Source organism: Pleurodeles waltl, chromosome 11, assembly GCF_031143425.1.
Source record: "Pleurodeles waltl isolate 20211129_DDA chromosome 11, aPleWal1.hap1.20221129, whole genome shotgun sequence".
Classification (NCBI taxonomy): domain Eukaryota; kingdom Metazoa; phylum Chordata; class Amphibia; order Caudata; family Salamandridae; genus Pleurodeles; species Pleurodeles waltl.
In genome coordinates, this window is record NC_090450.1 from 877,353,630 (window position 1) to 877,373,922 (window position 20,293).

The following is a 20,293-nucleotide window of genomic DNA, read 5'->3' on the forward strand; positions in this document are numbered from 1 at the left end:
CAGTGTAGCCATTATGGTGCTGTGGAGTTCGTGCATGACAGACTCCCAGACCATATACTCTTATGGCTACCCGGCACTTAAAATGTCTAAGGTTTTGCTTAGACACTGTAGGGGCATAGTGTTCATGCACTTATGCCCTCACCTATGGTATAGTGCACCCTGCCTTAGGGCTGTAAGTCCTGCTAGAGGGGTGAGGTTGGCATGGCACCCTGAGGGGAGTGCCATGTCGACTTAGTCGTTTTATCCCCACTAGCACACACAAGCTGGCAAGCAGTGTGTCTGTGCTGAGTGAGGGGTCCCCAGGGTGGCATAAGACATGCTGCAGCCCTTAGAGACCTTCCCTGGCATCAGGGCCCTTGGTACCAGTTACAAGGGACTTACCTGGGTGTGCCAATTGTGGAAACAAAGGTACAGGTTATGGAAAGAACACTGGTGCTGGGGCCTGGTTAGCAGACCTCAGCACACTTTCAAATCATAACTTGGCATCAGCAAAGGCAAAAAGTCAGGGGGTAACCATGCCAAGGAGGCATTTCCTTACACAACCCCGCCACCCCCAAACGAAAGAGGATGAGACTAACCTTTCTCAAGAGAGTCTTCATTTTCTAAGTGGAAGAACCTGGAAAGACCATCTGCATTGGCATGGGCAGTCCCAGGTCTGTGTTCCACTATAAAGTCCATTCCCTGTAGGGAGATGGACCACCTCAACAGTTTTGGATTTTCACCTTTCATTTGCATTAGCCATCTGAGAGGTCTGTGGTCAGTTTGAACTACAAAGTGAGTACCAAAGAGGTATGGTCTCAGCTTCTTCAGGGACCAAACCACAGCAAAGGCCTCCCTCTCAATGGCACTCCAACGCTGCTCCCTGGGGAGTAACCTCCTGCTAATGAAAGCAACAGGCTGGTCAAGGCCATCATCATTTGTTTGGGACAAAACTGCCCTTATCCCATGTTCAGAGGCATCAGTCTGCACAATGAACTGCTTGGAGTCATCTGGAGCTTTGAGAACTGGTGCTGTGCACATTGCTTGTTTCAGGGTGTCATAGGCCTGTTGGCATTCTACAGTCCAGTTTACCTTCTTGGGCATTTTCTTGGAGGGAAGTTCTGTGAGGGGTGTCACTATAGATCCATATCTCTTCACAAACCTCCTGTAGTACACAGTCAAGCCAAGGAATGCCCTGACTTGAGTCTGGGATTTTGGAGCTGCCCAGTCCAGAATAGTCTGGATCTTGGGTTGGAGTGGCTGAACGTGGCCTCCACCTACAAGGTGTCCCAAGTAAACCACAGTTCCCTGCCCTATCTGGCATTTGGATGCCTTGATAGAGAGGCCTGCAGATTGCAGGGCCTTCAAAACCTTCTTCAGGTGGACCAGGTGATCCTGCCAGCTGGAGCTAAAGACAGCAATATCGTCAAGATAAGCTGCACTAAAGGACTCCAAGCCAACAAGGACTTGATTCGCCAACCTTTGGAAGGTGGCAGGGGCATTCTTTAAACCAAACGGCATAACAGTAAACTGATAATGCCCATCAGGTGTGGAGAATGCTGTCTTTACTTTTGCTCCTGGTGCCATTTTGATTTGCCAGTACCCTGCTGTCGAGATCAGGGAGAGGTTCACTCTCAGCTTCCTGGTCCTCATCTGTTACCATCAACAGATTCACATCTGCCCTGTCATGGAAGAGTTTGAGGCGGTTCACATGGATCACCCTTTTGGGGGTCCTGCTAGTGCCTAGGTCTACCAGGTAGGTGACCTGACTCTTCTTCTCTAGCACTGGGTAAGGGCCACTCCATCTGTCCTGAAGTGCCCTGGGAGCCACAGGCTCCAGAACCCAGACTTTCTGCCCTGGCTGAAACTCAACCATAGCAGCCTTTTGGTCATACCAAAACTTCTGGAGTTGTTGGCTGGCCTCAAGGTTTTTACTTGCCTTTTCCATATACTTGGCCATCCTTGAAAGTAGGCCTAGTACATAGTCCACTATATCTTGTTTAGGCTCATGAAGAGGTCTCTCCCAGCCTTCTTTTACAAGAGCCAGTGGTCCCCTTACAGGATGGCCAAACAGAAGTTCAAAGGGGGAAAACCCTACTCCCTTCTGAGGCACCTCTCTGTAGGCGAAAAGCAGACATGGCAAAAGGACATCCCATCTCCTTTTGAGTTTTTCAGGGAGCCCCATGATCATGCCTTTCAATGTCTTGTTAAACCTTTCAACAAGACCACTGGTTGTGGAAGGTATGGTGTGGTGAATTTGTAAGTCACCCCACACTCATTCCACATATGTTTCAGGTATGCTGACATAAAGATGGTACCTCTGTCAGACACCACCTCCTTAGGAAATCCCACTCTGGTAAAAATACCAATGAGTGCTTTGGCTACTGCAGGGGCAGTAGTCGACCTAAGGGGAATTGCTTCAGGGTATCTAGTAGCATGATCCACTACTACTAGTATGTATTGGTTCCCTGAGGCTGTGGGAGGTTCAAGTGGACCCACTATGTCCACACCCACTCTTTCAAAGGGGACACCCACCACTGGAAGTGGAATGAGGGGGGCCTTTGGGTGTCCACCTGTCTTACCACTGGCTTGACAGGTGGCACAGGAGACACAAAACTCCTTGACCTTCTGGGACATGTTGGGCCAATAGAAGTGGTTGACTAATCTCTCCCACGTCTTGGTCTGTCCCAAACGCCCAGCAAGAGGAATATCATGAGCTAAGGTCAGAATGAACTTCCTAAACTCCTGAGGCACTACCACTCTCCTAGTGGCACCAGGTTTGGGATCTCTTGCCTCAGTGTAGAGGAGTCCATCTTCCCAATAGACTCTATGTGTTCCTGTTATTTTTCCTTTCGACTCTTCAGCAGCTTGCTGCCTAAGGCCTTCAAGAGAGGGACAGGTTTCTTGCCCCTTACACAACTGCTCCCTTGAGGGTCCCCCTGGGCCTACGAGCTCAACCTGATAAGGTCCTAACTCCATGGGCTCAGTTCCCTCAGAGGGCAGAACTTTTTCCTGGGAAGAGAGGTTCTCTTTTTCTTGTTGTGTTGAAGCTGATTCCCCAGTCTTCTTTCCTTTTCTCTTGGAGGGTAGGGCCCTTTTTCCAGGCTCCAACACCTCTTTTTCACCATGAGGCTTGCTCTGTGCCCTTGTCTTGACACACACCAGTTCAGGGATACCCAGAATGGCTGCATGGGTTTTGAGTTCTACCTCAGCCCATGGTGAGGACTCCAGGTCATTTCCAAGCAAACAGTCTACAGGGATATTTGAGGAGACCACCATGTTTCAGGCCATTGACCCCTCCCCACTCTAAAGTTACCATAGCCATGGGATGTACTTTAGACTGACTGTCAGCGTTGGTGACTGGATAAGTTTGTCCAGCCAGGTATTGACAAGGGGAAACCAGTTTCTCTGTCACCATGGTGACACTGGCACCTGTATCCCTCAGGCCTTCTACACTTGTCCCATTAATTAAGAGTTGCTGCCTGTATTTTTGCATATTAGGGGGCCAGGCAGCCAGTGTGGCTAAATCCACCCCACCCTCAGAGACTAATGTAGCTTCAGTGTGAACCCTGATTTGCTCTGGGCACACTGTTGATCCCACTTGGAGACAGGCCATTCCAGTGTTAGCTGGAGTAGAGTTAGAAGTGGAACCTTTCTTGGGACAGGCCTTGTCTCCAGTTTGGTGTCCTGGCTGATTACAGTTACGACACCAGGCCTTTTTGGGATCAAAGTTTTTACCCTTGTACCCAAAATTGGATTGTGAAGAGGCTCTGGGCCCTCCCTCCTGAGCAGGTTTTTAGGGCCCTATAGAAGACTCTTTACTTTTTCCCTTGGATGTTTCAACACTCTTCCCCTGGGGAGGCTTTGTGACCCCTTTCTTTTGGTCACCCCCTGTGGAAGTCTTGGTCACCCTAGTCTTGACCCAATGGTCCGCCTTCTTTCCCAATTCTTGGGGAGAAATTGGTCCTAGGTCTACCAGATGCTGATGCAGTTTATCATTGAAACAATTACTTAACAGGTGTTCTTTAACAAATAAATTGTACAGCCCATCATAATCATTTACACCACTGCCTTGAATCCAACCATCCAGTGTTTTTACTGAGTAGTCAACAAAATCAACCCAGGTCTGGCTCGAGGATTTTTTAGCCCCCTGAACCTAATTCTATACTCCTCAGTGGAGAATCCAAAGCCCTCAATCAGGGTAGCCTTCATGAGGTCATAGGATTCTGCATCTTTTCCAGAGAGTGTGAGGAGTCTATACCTACACTTTCCAGTGAACATTTCCCAAAGGAGAGCACCCCAGTGAGATCTGTTTACTTTTCTGGTTGCACAAGCCCTCTCAAAAGCTGTGAACCATTTGGTGATGTCATCACCATCTTCATATTTAGTTACAATCCCTTTTGGGATCTTCAACATGTCAGGAGAATCTCTAACCCTATATATGTTGCTGCCACCATTGATGAGACCAAAACCCATCTCTTGTCTTTCCCTTTCTATGGCTAGTAGCTGTCTCTCTAAAGCCAAACTTTTGACCATCCTGGCTAACAGTAGGTCATCTTCACTGAGGCTGTCCTCAGTGATTCCAGAGGTGCTGGACTCTCCTGTAAGAGAAGCAGCATCTCTGACTATCACATTTGGAGTCAGGGTTTGAGGAGCCCTGGCCTCCCTAACTAGGACTGGAGGTGGGAATTCCTCCAATTCACTAGCTTCCCCCTCTGGGAAGTCATCCTCAGAGGGGTTGTTCTTGGCAAACTCTGCAAAACGCTCCTGGAGCTGTATTTTGGTAGGGTTTGAACCAGTTCTAATCTTTTTTGTTTTGCAGAGAGACCTTAACTCTGACATCCTAAGATTCAGGTAAGGTTGAGTTCCATCACATTCTCTTCTGCATTAGACATTATGTTTCTAAAAGTTGGAAACTAAAGAATCTAAAACTATCTCTAGAACTTAATTCAAACTTTTACAAAACTTTTAAACTCTAAAAGAAATGCTAACAGGGACTAACACAAGGCCCAAGCAGGACTTTTAAGAAATTAAAAAAATAGCTCACATTTCAAAAATCAGTTTCTAATGACAAATTTTGGAATTTAGTCGTGTGATCAGGTATTGGCTGAGTAGTCCAGCAAATGCAAAGTCTTGTATCCCACCGCTGATCCCCCAATGTAGGAAGTTGGCTCTGTATGTACTATTTCAAAGTAAGAAATAGCATGCACAGAGTCCAAGGTTTCCCGTTAGAGGTAAGATAGTGGCAAAAAGAGATAATTCTAATGCTCTATTTTGTGGTAGTGTGGTCGAGCAGTAGGCTTATCAGAGGGTAGTGTTAAGCATTTGTTGTACACACACAGGCAATAATGGGGGAACACACACTCAAAGACAATTCCAGCCCAATAGGTTTTTATATAGAAAAATATATTTTCTTAGTTTATTTTAAGAACCACAGGTTCAAGATTTACAAACAATACTTTAAATGAAAGGTATTTCACTTAGGAACTTTAGGAACTTTGAATTAGCAAAATAGCATATACAGTTTTCACACAAATGACATATAGTTATTTTAAAACTAGACAGTGCAATTTTCAACAGTTCCCGGGGAGGTAAGTGTTTGTTAGTTTTTGCAGGTAAGTAAACCACCTACGGGGTTCAAGTTTGGGTCCAAGGTAGCTCACCGTTGGGGGTTCGGGGCAACCCCAAAGTTACCACACCAGCAGCTCAGGGCCGGTCGAGTGCAGAGGTCAAAGTGGTGCCCAAAACACATAGGCTTCAATGGAGAAGGGGGTGCCCCGGTTCCAGTCGGCCAGCAGGTAAGTACCCGTGTCTTCGGAGGGCAGACCAGGGGGGTTCAGGTCAGCAGTCCTTCTTCGCCTTCAGGTTGCAGGAATCTATCTTGCTTGGTTCTGGGGGCCCCTAAATACTCAATTTAGGGGGGGTTTAGGTCTGGGGGGTTAGTAGCCAATGGCTACTAGCCCTGAGGGTGGCTACACCCTCTTTGTGCCTCCTCCCTGAGGGGAGGGGGGCACATCCCTAATCCTATTGGGGGAATCCTCTATCTGCAAGATGGAGGATTTCTAAAAGTCAGAGTCACCTCAGCTCAGGACACCTTAGGGGCTGTCCTGACTGGCCAGTGACTCCTCCTTGTTTTTCTCATTATCTCCTCCGGCCTTGCCGCCAAAAGTGGGGCCGTGGCCGGAGGGGGCGGGCAACTCCACTAGCTGGAGTGCCCTGGGGTGCTGTAACAAAGGGGGTGAGCCTTTGAGGCTCACCGCCAGGTGTTATAGTTCCTGCAGGGGGAGGGGAGAGGCACCTCCACCCAGTACAGGCTTTGTTACTAGCCACAGAGTGGCAAAGGCACTCTCCCCATGTGGCCAGCAACATGTCTGGTGTGTGGCAGGCTGCTAAAACTAGTCAGCCCACACTGGCAGTCGGTTAAGGTTTCAGGGGGCACCTCTAAGGTGCCCTCTGGGGTGTATGTTACAATAAAATGTACACTGGCATCAGTGTGCATTTATTGTGCTGAGAAGCTTGATAACAAACTTCACAGTTTTCAATGTAGCCATTATGGTGCTGTGGAGTTTGTGCATGACAGACTCCCAGACCATATACTCTTATGGCTACCCTGCACTTACAATGTCTAAGGTTTTGCTTAGACACTGTAGGGGCATAGTGCTCATGCACTTATGCCCTCACCTATGGTATAGTGCACCCTGCCTTAGGGCTGTAAGGCCTTCAGAGGGATGACTTATCTATACATATAGGCAGTGTGAGGTTGGCATGGCACCCTGAGGGGAGTGCCATGTCGACTTAGTCGTTTTATCTCCACTAGCACACACAAGCTGGCAAGCAATGTGTCTGTGCTGAGTGAGGGGTCCCCAGGGTGGCATAAGACATGCTGCAGCCGTTAGAGACCTTCCCTGGCATCAGGGCCCTTGGTACCAGAGGTACCAGTTACAAGGGACTTACCTGGGTGCCAGGGTGTGCCAATTGTGGAAACAAAGGTACAGGTTAGGGAAAGAACACTGGTGCTGGGGCCTGGTTAGCAGACCTCAGCACCCTTTCAAATCATAACTTGGCATCAGCAAAGGCAAAAAGTCAGGGGGTAACCATGCCAAGGAGGCATTTCCTTACACTGGGTAAGTGACATTTTCCATTCGATGGCATGTGTAGCTGCAGATACACATGCTGTGCATAGACTAGTAAGCAGTTACTCCCCAAAAGCGGTGGCTTAGTCTGTAGGAGTTGAAGTTGTTTGAAATAATGTTCGTAATACTGCCTGTCCTACTGTGGCTTGTTGTGTTGTTAACACATCGACACAGTAGTGTTTTGTGAATGTATGAGGCGTAGACCATGTGGCTGCTTACATATTTCTGTCATAGGTATATTTCCTAGAAAGGCCATTGTGGCGCCTTTTTTCCTAGTGGAGTGTGCCTTTGGGGTAATAGGCAGTTCTCTCTTTGCTTGAATACATTTCACTATCCCTCTGGCAATGCCTTGTTTGGATATTGGATTTCCTGCATGAGGTTTTTAGAAGGCTACAAACAATTGTTTTGTTTTGCGAAATTGTTTTGCTCTATCAATGCAATACATTAGTGCCCTTTTAATGTCTAATGTATGTAAGGCTCTTTCGGCTACTGAGTCTGGCTGTGGAAAAAAGACTGGGAGTTCCACTGTTTGGTTTAGGTGGAACGGTGAAATAACTTTTGGTAAAATTTTGGATTTGTGCGTACAACAACTTTATGTTTGTGTATTTGTATAAAGGGTTCTTGTATAGTAAATGCTTGTATTTCACTTACTCCTTTAAGAGATGTGATTGCTATTAGGAAGGCAACTTTCCAGATTAAGTACTGCATTTCACAAGAGTGCATGGGTTCAAATGGTGGACCCATGAGTCGTGTTAATACAATATTGAGGTTCCATGAGGGAACTGGTGGTGTTCTTGGGGGTATGATTCCTTTTTAGACCCTCCATGAATGCTTTGATGACTGGGATTCTAAAGAGTGATGTTGAATGTGTATTCTGCAGATAAGCAGATATTGCTGTGAGATGTATTTTAATGGACGAAAAAGCAAGATTTTATTTTTGTAAGTGTAATAGGTAGCTTACAATGTCCTTTGCGGACGCATGTAGTGGTTGAATTTGAATATTATGGCAGTAATAAACAAATCTTTTCCATTTATTTGCGTAACAATGTCTTGTAGTAGGTTTTCTTGCTTGTTTAATGACCTCCATACATTCTTGTGTAAGGTCTAGATGTCCAAATCTAAGATTTCAGGAGCCAGATTGCTAGACTGAGCGATGCTGGATTCGGGTGTCTGATCTGTTGTTTGTGTTGAGTTAACAGATCTGGTCTGTTTGGTAGTTTGATATGAGGTACTACTGACAGATCTAGTAGTGTTGTGTACCATGGCTGGCGTGCCCAAGTTGGTGCTATTAGTATTAGTTTGAGTTTGTTTTGACTCAATTTGTTTACTACTTACGGAAGGAGTGGGAGAGGGGGAAAAGCGTAAGCAAATATCCCTGACCAACTCATCCATAACGCATTGCCCTTGGAGTGAGGGTGCGGATACCTGGACGCGAAGTTTTGGCATTTTGCGTTTTCTTTTGTGGCGAATAGGTCTATTCGTGGTGTTCCCCAGCTTTGAAAGTAAGTTTGTAGTATCTGGGGATGAATTTCCCATTTGTGGGTTTGTTGGTGATCTCGACTGAGATTGTCGGCTAACTGGTTTTGAATTCCTGGGATGTATTGTGCTATTAGGCGAATGTGAATCGCCCAATGCCAAATTCTTTGTGCTAAGAGACACAGCTGTGATGAGTGTGTCCCTCCCTGTTTGTTTAGGCAATACATTGTTGTCATGTTGTCTGTTTTGACAAGAATGTGTTTGTGGACTATTATCGGTTAAAAAGCTTTCAATGCTAGAAATACTGCTAGCAGTTCCAGATGATTTATATGCAGTTGTTTTTGGTGAACGTCCCATTGTCCCTGTATACTGTGCTGGTTGAGGTGTGCTCCTCACCCCATCATGGAAGCATCTGTTGTGATCACGTATTCAGGCACAGGGTCTTGGAATGGCCGCCCTTGGTTTAAAGTTATAGGATTCCACCATTGAAGCGAGCAGTGTGTTTGGCGGTCTATCAACACTAAATCTTGAAGTTGACCCTGTGCTTGTGACAATTGTGTTGCTAGGCACTGTTGTAAGGGCCGCATGTGTAGTCTTGCGTTTGGGACAATGGCTATGCATGAAGACATCATGCCTAGAAGTTTCATCACAAACCTCACTTGATATTGTTGGTTTGGGTGCATGTTTAGTATTACATTTTGGAATGCTTGTACCCTTTGTGGACTTGGAGTGGCAATCCCTTTTTGTGTGTTGATTGTTGCTATTACCGCAAGGCATTTTGTGAATTCTCTTGGTGCTGTTGTTATCCTGAACGGTAACACTTTGAATTGGTAATGCACGCCTTGTATTACAAACCTTAAGTATTTCCGGTGGGAAGGATGTATGGGTATGTGGAAGTAAGCATCCTTGAGATCTAATGTTGACATGTAGTCCTGTTGTTTGAGCAAGGGAATCACGTCTTGAAGTGTCATCATCTGAAAGTGATCTGATTTGATGTAAAGATTTAGGGGGTTATTCTAACTTTGGAGGAGTGTTAATCCGTCCCAAAAGTGACGGTAAAGTGACGGATATACCACCAGCCGTATTACGAGTTCCATAGGATATAATGGACTCGTAATACGGCTGGTGGTAAATCCGTCACTTTTCCGTCACTTTTGGGACGGATTAACACCTCCTCCAAAGTTAGAATAACCCCCTTAGTGTTCTGAGGTCTAATATGGGTCTCAGTGTTTTGTCCTTTTTTAGAATTAGGAAATACAGGGAGTAAACACCTGTTCCTTTTTGATGATTGGGTACTAGTTCTATTGCTTCTTTTTGTAACAGCGCGTGGACTTCTAGTAACAGATCTAAGTGCTGTCTGGACATGTTGTGTGCTCTTGGCGGCACATTTGGTGGTATTTGTAGGAACTCTATGCAATAGCCATGTTGGATAATGGCTAGGACCCACAAGTCTGTAGTTATGTCTTTTCATTTCAATTTTGGTAATAATCTGTGAGTCTCCCCCCCACTGGTGTTGGGGGTTTGTGACGTTTGAGTCACTGTTTAGTTTGTGGGGTTTTTGAGCTTTGGAATTTCCCTCTTGTTTTAGGGAACTGTCCACACCTATATTGTCCCCGGAAGCCTCCTCTTTGGTATTGGCCCTGGTATGTGGGTCTGGCCTGTGAGGCAAAGCTCCTTGCATCGGATACTGGAGGCTGCAAAATAACGGGCACTGCACGTTCTCCTGAGTAGCAAACAGATCTACCTGCGGACACCCCCACATCTGGAAGATGTAAAGAACCAGATCTGGATGAAGACGCCACTCGTGGTCGACCGAGCTGCGTCGACTGAGAACATCTGCACGTACATTCAGAACCCCGGCCAAATGATTTGCTACCAAGCAAATCTTGCGGTCCTAAAGCCAGGACCAGAGTCGAAGAGCTTCTCTGCAAAGAAGGTACGACCCCACTCCTCCCTGCTTGTTTATATACCACATCGCGGTAGTGTTGTCCGTCAGAATCTGGACTGACTGACCGCGAATGGAAGGGAGGAAGGCCTTGAGAGCCAGACGTACTGCCCGCAACTTCAACAGATTGATGTGAAATCTTTGTTCCACTGGAGACCAAAGGCCTTTGACCTCCAGGTCCCCCAGATGAGCTCCCCACCCTAGAGTGGAAGCATCCATTACAACTGTGGCCACCGGCAGAGGCAGCGAGAACAGCCTTCCTTGCGACAGGTTGCTGATCGCTGCCCACCACTGAAGATCCACCGCAGTGTCTCTGGTGATCGTAATCGAGTCTTCGAGATCCCCTTTGTGCTGAAACCACTGCCTGCGGACGCACCACTGAAGAGCCCTCATGTGCCAGCGTGCATGAGAAGCAAACAGACCGAGCAGACGAAGGACCTTGAGGACTGGAACTTCCCGCTCCATTTCGAAACATCGGAATCAAAGCCTGAATGTCCTGAACCCGCTGGAGCGGAGGAAAGGCCTGATTCAACGTCGTGTCCAGTGCCCCTATGAATAGGAGGCGTTGAGAGGGCTCCAGGTGAGATTTGGGCACATTGATTGAAAAACCCAGGTCGTACAACAACTGAGTTGTCGACTGCAGGTGATGCTGCACGAGCTCCGGAGTCTTGGCTTTGATCAACCAATCGTCCAGATAGGGAAACACCGCTATCCCTCTTCTTCTGAGCTCTGAGCACTACCACCGCCATCACCTTTGTGAAGACTCGAGGTGCTGAAGTAAGACCAAACGGGAGGACCGCAAACTGACAATGCTGCGATCCCACCAAAAACCGGAGATACTTCCTGTGCGATTTGAAGATCGGAATATGAAGTACGCATCCTGCAGATCGACAGACACCATACAATCTCCTTCGTTCAATGCCAAAAGAACCTGTGAAAGGGTCAGCATTTTGAACTTTTTCTGCCTGAGGAACCAATTCAAAATCCTCAAGTCCAGAATTGGTCTCAACCGACCATCCTTTTTGGGGATCAGGAAGTATCTTGAACAACAGCCCTGACCCCTCTCCTGCTCGGGAACCAACTCTACTGCGCCTTTTGCCAATAGTGATAACACCTCCTGTTGCAGTAACAGAAGATGGTCTTCCGAACAGAAGGATGGGCGGGGAGGAAAGGGAGGAGGGAACTCCCGAAAGGGAAGAGCATACCCTCTCTTCACAATGTCGATGACCCAAGAGTCTGATGTTATAAAACTCCCACATCGGAAGAAATTGGGCAAGTCTCCCTCCTACCGGAGACAAGTGAACAGGGAGTGGAGGAGGACTAAGGCTGCTTTCCCTGCTGCACCCCACCCGAGGAAGAGGCAGAGTGCTGCTGGGTTGCTCCTCTTGTACAAACTCTGCCCCTGCCTCTAAAGGATCTATAAGGCAGGGAGCTTGCAGATTGTTGTTGTGGCGCCCGGAACCTGCCACGGAGCCACGTCCAAAACCCCTAAACTTCCTATACGATCTAAAGGAAGAGGAAGTAGCTGCCTGAAGTCCTAACGACCTCGCTGTTGCCCTGCTCTCTTTGAACCGTTCAAGAGCAGAATCTGCCTTTGTCCAAAGAGTTTTTCTCCATCAAAAGGCAGATCCAGGAGAGTCGCCTGCACATCCGTAGAAAAGCCTGATGAGCGCAGCCAAGCCCGACGTCTCGATACTATGGATGTGCCCATAGCCCTTGCCACAGAGTCAGAGGTGTCCAACCCAGACTGGATCACCTGGGTCGCCGCCGCCTGAGCGTCCGCTAGCAAATGCAACACCTCTTGCGGCAAGTTTGGATGACCTTTTCCTTCCTCCATAAGGGCACGAATATAGCGTCCCAAAATGCAGGTTGCATTGGTCGACTTCAAGGCCATACTGCATGACGAAAAGGCCTTCTTTGCAGTGTGGTCCATTTTCTTTGACTCCCTGTCTGCAGGGATCCCGGGGAACGAACCAGGAGAAGTCCGGGAATAACAGAAAGCCTGAACAACCAAACTCTCCGGAGTTGGATGTTTGGAGAGGAAGTCCGGGTCACCTGGAGCCGCACGATAGCGCCTTGCTACCGCCCTGTTGACAGCTGTAGAAGTCACAGGTTTCTTCAAAATGTCCTTGATGGGGTCCAGGAGAGCCTCATTGAAGGGCAAGAGAGGCTCTGCCACCACAGAGGCTGGATGCAGCACTTCCATCAAAAGGTTCCTTTTCACCTCAGCAGCAGGAAGAGGAAGATCTAAAAAGTCTGCAGCCTTCCTTATCACTGCATGAAAAGATGCAGCCTCTTCAGTACACTCCCCAGGGGAAGCCAAATCCCATTCAGGGGAAGTATCAATACCGCTCGCAGTGTCCAGCCCTTGAAAATCACCCGAAGGCTCCAAGATTTCGCCTTCTTTCAGATGTTGCCTGCTATACTCTTCTTCCTCCAGAAAGCGCAAAGCTAGATGTCTGGACCCGAGACCCGGCGTCGATAAGGCGTCCGCCGACGCCGAAGATCTTCGCCGGCGCCGTTCCTCGGATCCATCCGACGCCGGACCCTTCAGCGCCACAGGCACCTTGACAGTAGACAGGATCCGTGGAGAATCCACCGGCGCCGGAGTTGCAGACGTTGTAGGCGTCGCTGGTCTCCTTGGTGACACAAAGGGCATCAGTGCCGTAGCGGCTCCAGCCGGCAAAAAACGCATGAAGGGCGCCAGCTTGTAAGGAGCCGGAGCACCTAAATTAAAAGCCATAGGGCCCCTCGAACCCGCATGCCCTCCACCAGGCCCCATGGTGGAAAAGATATTGAACATGGCATTTAAAAAGGCCGCAGGATCCGTACCCGGCGTCGGGAAAGATGGGTATGCTTGCGGTGTCGGCGCCGGCATAGAAGCCGATGAAGGGCCAGGCAACTCCTGCTCCGGAGAAGCCGCCAGCTCCATAAGAGGCTCGACTTCAAACACCGACAAAGGTGAAGTCGGAGTTGTAGGAGGCGGAGGAGTGACGGTCGGGCTAATCTCCCACGTCGGACGGCGCCGAGCTGACGGAGATGCAGATCTGGACCTGGACCGACCTCTACTCGATCGGTGCCGGGAGTCGTGACGGCGCCGAGAGTCTCCATGACCACGATGAGTCCTCGAAGATTTCGAAGAGGACTCTCCCCGATGTCGCCTTTCCTTTCTCTTCTTGGAATGGGCCAGGAACAATTTAGCCTCCCTTTCCTTAAGCACCTTAGGGTTCATGCGCTGGCAGGAACCGCATGACTCGACGTCATGGTCGGAACTAAGGCACCAGATACAATCTTCATGGGGGTCAGTGACCGACATTCGACCCCTGCACTGGTTACAAGGCTTAAAACCAGATTTTCTTGGCTGCGACATTGTAAATACAGATGTGCAACTGTAGCTCCCTGTTAGCCTCGAAGAAAAACCGTTATTCGAAGGCACGGAAAAAAGGGAACTGACGTCTGCACGTCGACGAGGGCTTCTTATTGCCTAGATGACGTCATACGGCATTGCGTGGAGTCGGGCAATTGTGACATCATCGTCGACGTGCAGAGCTAGAAGAAATTTCCGTCAAGGCTGGCGCATGGGGAGAATTCTTTAGGTGAGGAATCCACAGGTAGGTGTATCCATCAGAACTGGCATTTGGTGTTCTGATTGGTGGCAAACAGATCCAGAGTTGGCCGCCCCCAGCATAGAAAGACGTTGTCCAGTTCCCTCTGATCAAGTTCCCATTCATGGCAGTTGTCGTCCAACCTGCTTAGAGAGTCCGCTAGGGCGTTGTTGATACTTGGAATGTGTTACACTCTCAGACAAATCTTGTGAAGAGTGAGCCATTCCCACAGAGTTTGAGCCTCTCTTGAGAGGGAAAGAGATCTTGTTCCTCCCTGCTTTTTGACATAGAACATGCTTGTTGTGTCTGTAGGGACCAACACTGAGGATCCTGAAATCCGCAGAAGGTACGCTTTGAGCGTAAGAAATATCGCCTTTAAATCTAGCAGATTTATGTGCAGTCTCTTCTGTGCGCTTGACCATTTTCCTTGAATGCACATGTCTTGCAGATGACCTCCCCAGCCCTCCAATGAAGCGTCCGCTGTGATAATGAAATATGTCACAGGCGTTAGAAAGGTCAATCCCCGAGAGAGATGGTCGGTCTGGGACCACCACCACAGAGCCTCCACCATCCTTGGTGTAATATTGATTAAATCCTCGAAGGATCCTTGAGATTGGATCCATTGCGGCTGCAATTCCTCCTGTAATGGCCTCATTTTCAACCTTGCTAGGTGGACTAAGGTGATTGATGAGGAAATCATTCCTAGGAGTGATTTGAACGTTTGTACTAAAACGGACTTTCTTTCTGAGACCCTGATAGCCATGTTTGGCAGCTTCTGTTGCTGTGCCTTTGAAAGATAAGCCTTGCTTTTGATAGTGTCGAGTTACACACCAAAAAAGACTATCTTGCGTGAACAATTTTTTGAAGTTTACCGTTAGGTCTAGGTTGTGAAATAGTGCTAGGTAGGCGCTGGTAGCTTTGGATGTGAACTGCAACGTAGGAGCCTTTATCAGCCAGTTGTCCAGATACGGGAAGACTTGAAAACCCTTGTTGCGAAGGAAAGCTGCTATCGGGGCGAGAAATTTTTTTGAAAATTCTTGGCGCTGACTTTAAACCGAATGGGAGAACTTTCAATTAATAATGGGCACCGGCCACAGTGAAGCGGAGATATTTGCGATGCTTTGCGTGTATTGGTATATGGAAAAAGGCATCCTGGAGATCCAACGATGTCATGTAATCTCCAGTGCTGAGAAGGTGCAGGATATCCGACAGTGTGATCATACGAAAGGATTGCTTCCTTAAGAACTTGTTCAATTTTCTAAGTTCTAGGATTGGTCTCCATTCCCCTGACTTTTTCCTTATTAGAAAGAACCGGGAATAGAATCCGAGTCCCCTCTGGTGCACAGGGACCTCTTCTATCGCCCCCTTGGAGAGCATTAGGAAAACCTATGGCTGAAGCAAGTGAAGATCAAGTGGGTGCGATTTTCCCGGCGGGTGGTTTTTGTAAAAAATTCCAGCGTATGACCGTGAGCCACTATATCCAGCACCCATTTGTCCGATGTTATGTTTTTCCAGTTCTGTAGATAGTTTAAGATGTTCGTGCCAACTTGATGGAATTGTGGAACATATGGAAGCGTAGCCGGTGCCAGACAAGGATCATTGCTTGAGAAGTTGATCCCAGGTTTGCGAGCTCTGTTTCCTTCTCCCACCTTGTGTGATGTAGGAGGTTGTGGATGGTTGTCTATAAGACTGTTGATAGGCCGGTCTGTATTGTGGCTGTTGGTACTGCCTATGGTAGGACCCACAAAACGTAGAGAAACCCCTACCCCTGTTTCCCCGAAAGGGCTGTTTCCTGTACTGCAGGGTACCCAGAGAACGAACAGTGTGTGTCCATCTTGATGGCCTGTAAGGCATCATCTATATGTATGCCGAAGAGAGTTTCCCCATCATAGGGCATGTCTAATATCCTGGACTGGACCTCTGGCCTGAAAGAGGTTGCTTTCAACCATCCCTGACGGCACAGTACAGCTGCTCCCGCTAGCTGCCGGAAGCCTGTGGAGGCTATATCTAAAGCGCAATCGATCTCTTCTGAAGTACGTTCTCCCTCCTGCAGTATTTTACGTGCCTCAGGTTGTTTGTTCTCAGGAATGAGCTCTATGAAGACGTTCATGTCAGACTATATCTGGTGATCATAGCAACCTAAAATCACCAGAGAGTTGGCTGCACGGACAGCTATAGCTGACATGGACGAGAATCTTTTGCCCACTTTGCCTTCCTTATCTGGTGGAGTAGATAGAAGTGTCAACGGATTCTTGGAACGCCTTTGGGCAGCCTGGGAAATGGCAGAATCTGGCTTTGGATGCCCTGTCAAACATGCTGGAGGGTCCTGTGTAGCCTTGTACTTTTTATCAAGTTTCTGTGGAACTGGTAGAACTGTAGCTGGATTCTCCATAATTTTAATCCTTCGCTCCGAATAAAGTCTATGATTGGAAATGCCCTCACTAACTTTCTTGCTTGTTCTTTAAAGTCACGGAGGAAGCAATCTGACTGTGAGACAGATGTCGGCAAATGAAACTGTGTGGCCACTCTGTCCATTAAATTACGAAAGCCTCCTATATCCTCCGGTGGAGAATCTGACGGATGAGGAGGAGGTGGTGATGGAGAAGGAGCTAAATATTCATCCCATTCATCGTTCGGATGTTGGGGTGTTAACATCTCTCCCTCTTCCCTTTGATCCTCTGAAGAGGAAACTGCCTATTTGGGAGGAGCGGCTATTTTAGACTGAGGTGTAAGCCTGGGAGTTGCTGGGGGAGGAGATATACTCCTTGGTGTAGCAGGAGAGGAAGGAAGAGGCAGCTGCCTCTCAGCTGCGGTTGGAAACCTCCTCTTTTAATCCTGTAACATACACTGCAAGTCTTGAATTAAAGAGGCAGGCATTTGCACAGTGTCCCTTGGCTTATGTAAAGGCTCATAATAACATCTTTGATGAGTATAATAAGACTGATACTGTTGTTCGTATTCATCCTCATCATCCTCCTCCTGATATTTGACATGTAACTGGGATGGGCTGTGCGCATCACCAAACGGCCCTTCATCTGACTCCTCCCAGTCTAGCAGGTGACTAGGAAGTAAGGTTGTTACCTTACTTGGTGATGTATCTGCCGGATAAACAGTAGATCTAGACATAGTAGTAATTTGGTAAAAAGAGGGACAATCGACGCTCAGCGAGTTGGGTCTCCTTTGATATAATGGTTTCTGCTCGCTTTAGAAACCCGTCAATTGTTACACCCGAGTCGGCTTACGCTTACCCATGTCACTCAAACAAATTCCTCTCAGGCAGTTATAAAGGTGGGCGTGACAGTACCTATGAAGGAGTAGATAAAGGAAGGACGGCAAAAGGAAAATTCCCCTTCGCTTAGCACAGCAATAAAGAGCAGCAGAGCAGCTGGGGCAGGCCCCTCCTCACAAGGCTAAGGAAGAAGGCCACTGTCGCATTCCCTGGGTTGGCACTTATCTCCTCCCCTGTCCTTAGTAATGTCTGCTGCCTCCACCCACACACAGCAGCAAAGCAGCAACAAACAGCACTTGTGTGCTGTGGACTATAAACTGCAGGAATGCGGTAGTGAGCACCCATATAGTTCCGGCTGAAGGCTCCAGGTCACTTAATGCCTATCAATGCTGGCAATGAGTCTCGCTCACAATGATTCATAATGGGTCTCACTCCCAGAAGACCCTAGCTGAGGCTGGACTGGGCTGGGGGTTACATTTGTTGAACTTACAGGAGCTCTTTGTTGCACTACTGCACTCGGGACCAGAGCTAACTCTAAACCCTCCAGCCTGCTCCCACTGCAAGACACCGCCACTGCTCTGCCATACGCTCACACTCACCTAGCTCCCTGCAAGAGTGGGGCACAGCAGCAGTAGCAGCACTGGCAGTGTCAGGTGGCTGAATGCTACTAGGTTTCTGGGCAATATTAATGTAGTCTGTCTGTTCTTGCATAGTGTTTGCTTAGTGATCTGATATTAATTAGCATGCAAGATAAAGTGGATAGAGTAATCAGCATAATGGTTCCACAGTATTTTATAATTGGTCAGATTATTTTATTGATTCCTCTAATGATTCCTCATGTGATGTGCCTGGAAGGTCTAGTAGCAGAGATCTATTTATGAATTCCTTTCTGCTCTTCTCACACTTGGTGTGATGTAGTTGCGTTGTATTGCTTTCCTTTCTAGTTGCTCTCGATATAGCTCTGGAAAGTTTGAGAGCTGAGATTAAATTGGACTTTTGTCGTGCAGGGGTGTGCACCTATGGCCAGGCGATTTGAAGGAATTCATGCACCCTGGAGGTACAGTCTACCATGTGTTTTTCTGGAGGTGCATCAAAAGACTTTTAAAATGATGGCATCTATGGTTGCTATTACAACTGACTCTTCTGTTCTGGTTGGCATATCCATGTATGTTGGGGAGACAGAGTAGTAGGACTCTAACAGTCAAGAAGGTAGAGTAGCAATGTCAAAGAATTAGGTTAAACTGGCAAGGCATGAGTATAAGGAATTTTTTAGAAGTAGTGTAGAAGTGGTGTTTAAAGGAGGGAGATAGGAGATGAGTAAGGAGTCAAGTAATCAAGTGTTCATTTAGGCAAGTGATGGTTGTGACTGTAGAGGTTTGTAGTGTGTGCAGTCCAAAAGAAGATGTGAAAGATAAAATTAGGTAAAGGCAGGGGGAGTTAAAAGTTGGGATGAGAAAGGGGGAAATAACCCTGAGTATGGTCTTTGTTTTTTATTACGAATGTGCTGGGAAGGAGCATTTGCAGGAGAGGGTGTGGAAATTCGTTAAGCACTTTTTTTTAGATCTTTAAAGGAAGACTGAAGTGATGTCATAAAAAGAGGATCCGCAGTAGAGGGTGAGCAGAGCAGAGTAAAAGGGTGCGCCAAGACATCTTAGCCTATTAGACCGCTAAGGTTTGTGGGCAGATAAAGTTGTCAAAAATGTGATATGTAGTGTGTGACACGATGACATGTGGCTGACTGGAGTAGTAGAATGAGACAATGAGTAGGAAGAGGAAGGAAGGAGTCCCAGCTTCAGGTTTGAGATCTGTGAGCTCAGCCTCATAAATCACCCCTTAATTAGAAGGGAAAAAAATCAAGAAAACAATCCTGTTAAAGAGTATTAGTTTGTCCTGAGACCTAACTGAAGCACAGTGAAAGCCACCCTCCAAGCAGTTGACACAGCAAACAATCTTCTTAGAGTACTAGTTTGTCCTGAGACCTAATTGTAGCACAGTAAAAGCCACCATCCAAGCAGTTGACACCTCACTCCAAATCACCAAGTTTGTCTTGTTTCCTCATCCTGATGGAGCTACCTGATGTCGTTAACACAATCGATCCTCAAACTCTAAACAATAACATCACTCCAAGAATCAGCACTGATCGCATCACCATTCAGGGCTTGACATACTGGAACAACAGATCCCAGCATGTATAGACAACCACCTCCAGACCCAATTCCATCCCAACCTGCTATGCCCTTTAAGGAACCATCCTATCTACAGTAAACCTTTAAACTCCTCGGTATGTGGATGTCACTTAAGCCTATCCAAAAAACAAAATCACATCAGGAAGAAACATCACCTGAATCAGGGATTTGCCACTATCTAGACCTGGATGTCTATGTCATACTTGAAGATCAACATTTTTAAGACAGTTTGTTGTAACAGCCAGCAACAGCCACCTGTGCAGGATTGATTCTCAGCAAAGGACATTTATATATTGAAATCACAATTGGTGAAAGACAATAAATCGCTAGAATTGCACAAACACCGCCCTCAGTTGTAGAATGAAGAAAAGAAGGCATAACCTGCCTGGCACCAACTCATTAAGCCCTTCAAACTGTGATTTTCTTGCTCAAGAAGCATTCATAACGGTAGTATCAAGCCATCATCTTATTTCACCCGGATGAAGTAAAGACACTGTACTCACCAACACACGAAAATCATGGATAACACACAACCGCAAGAAGCATCGTTCATGCTACTGCTCACCTGATCAAATGTTTCACAAAATCTGACAAAAGTTTACCCATCGCAAATAACTCCACTGGCTTCCTCTATCAGTCCACTTCATCTTCAAATTCTGCTGCATCACCTACTAAGTCATGCACACTACACCTTATCTGTCAAGTAGTATGAAGATCTCCAGTCAGCTCTATAACACTTC

The 20,293-nt window shown here is 47.3% G+C and overlaps 1 protein-coding gene across 9 annotated transcripts in view; it reads right to left on the bottom strand.

Annotated features, from left to right (window-relative positions):
* UBE3B (ubiquitin protein ligase E3B) overlaps window positions 1-20,293 on the bottom strand; it is a 342,871-nt gene that overhangs the window by 82,631 nt on the left and 239,947 nt on the right. The gene's annotated exons all lie outside the window — the stretch shown is intronic.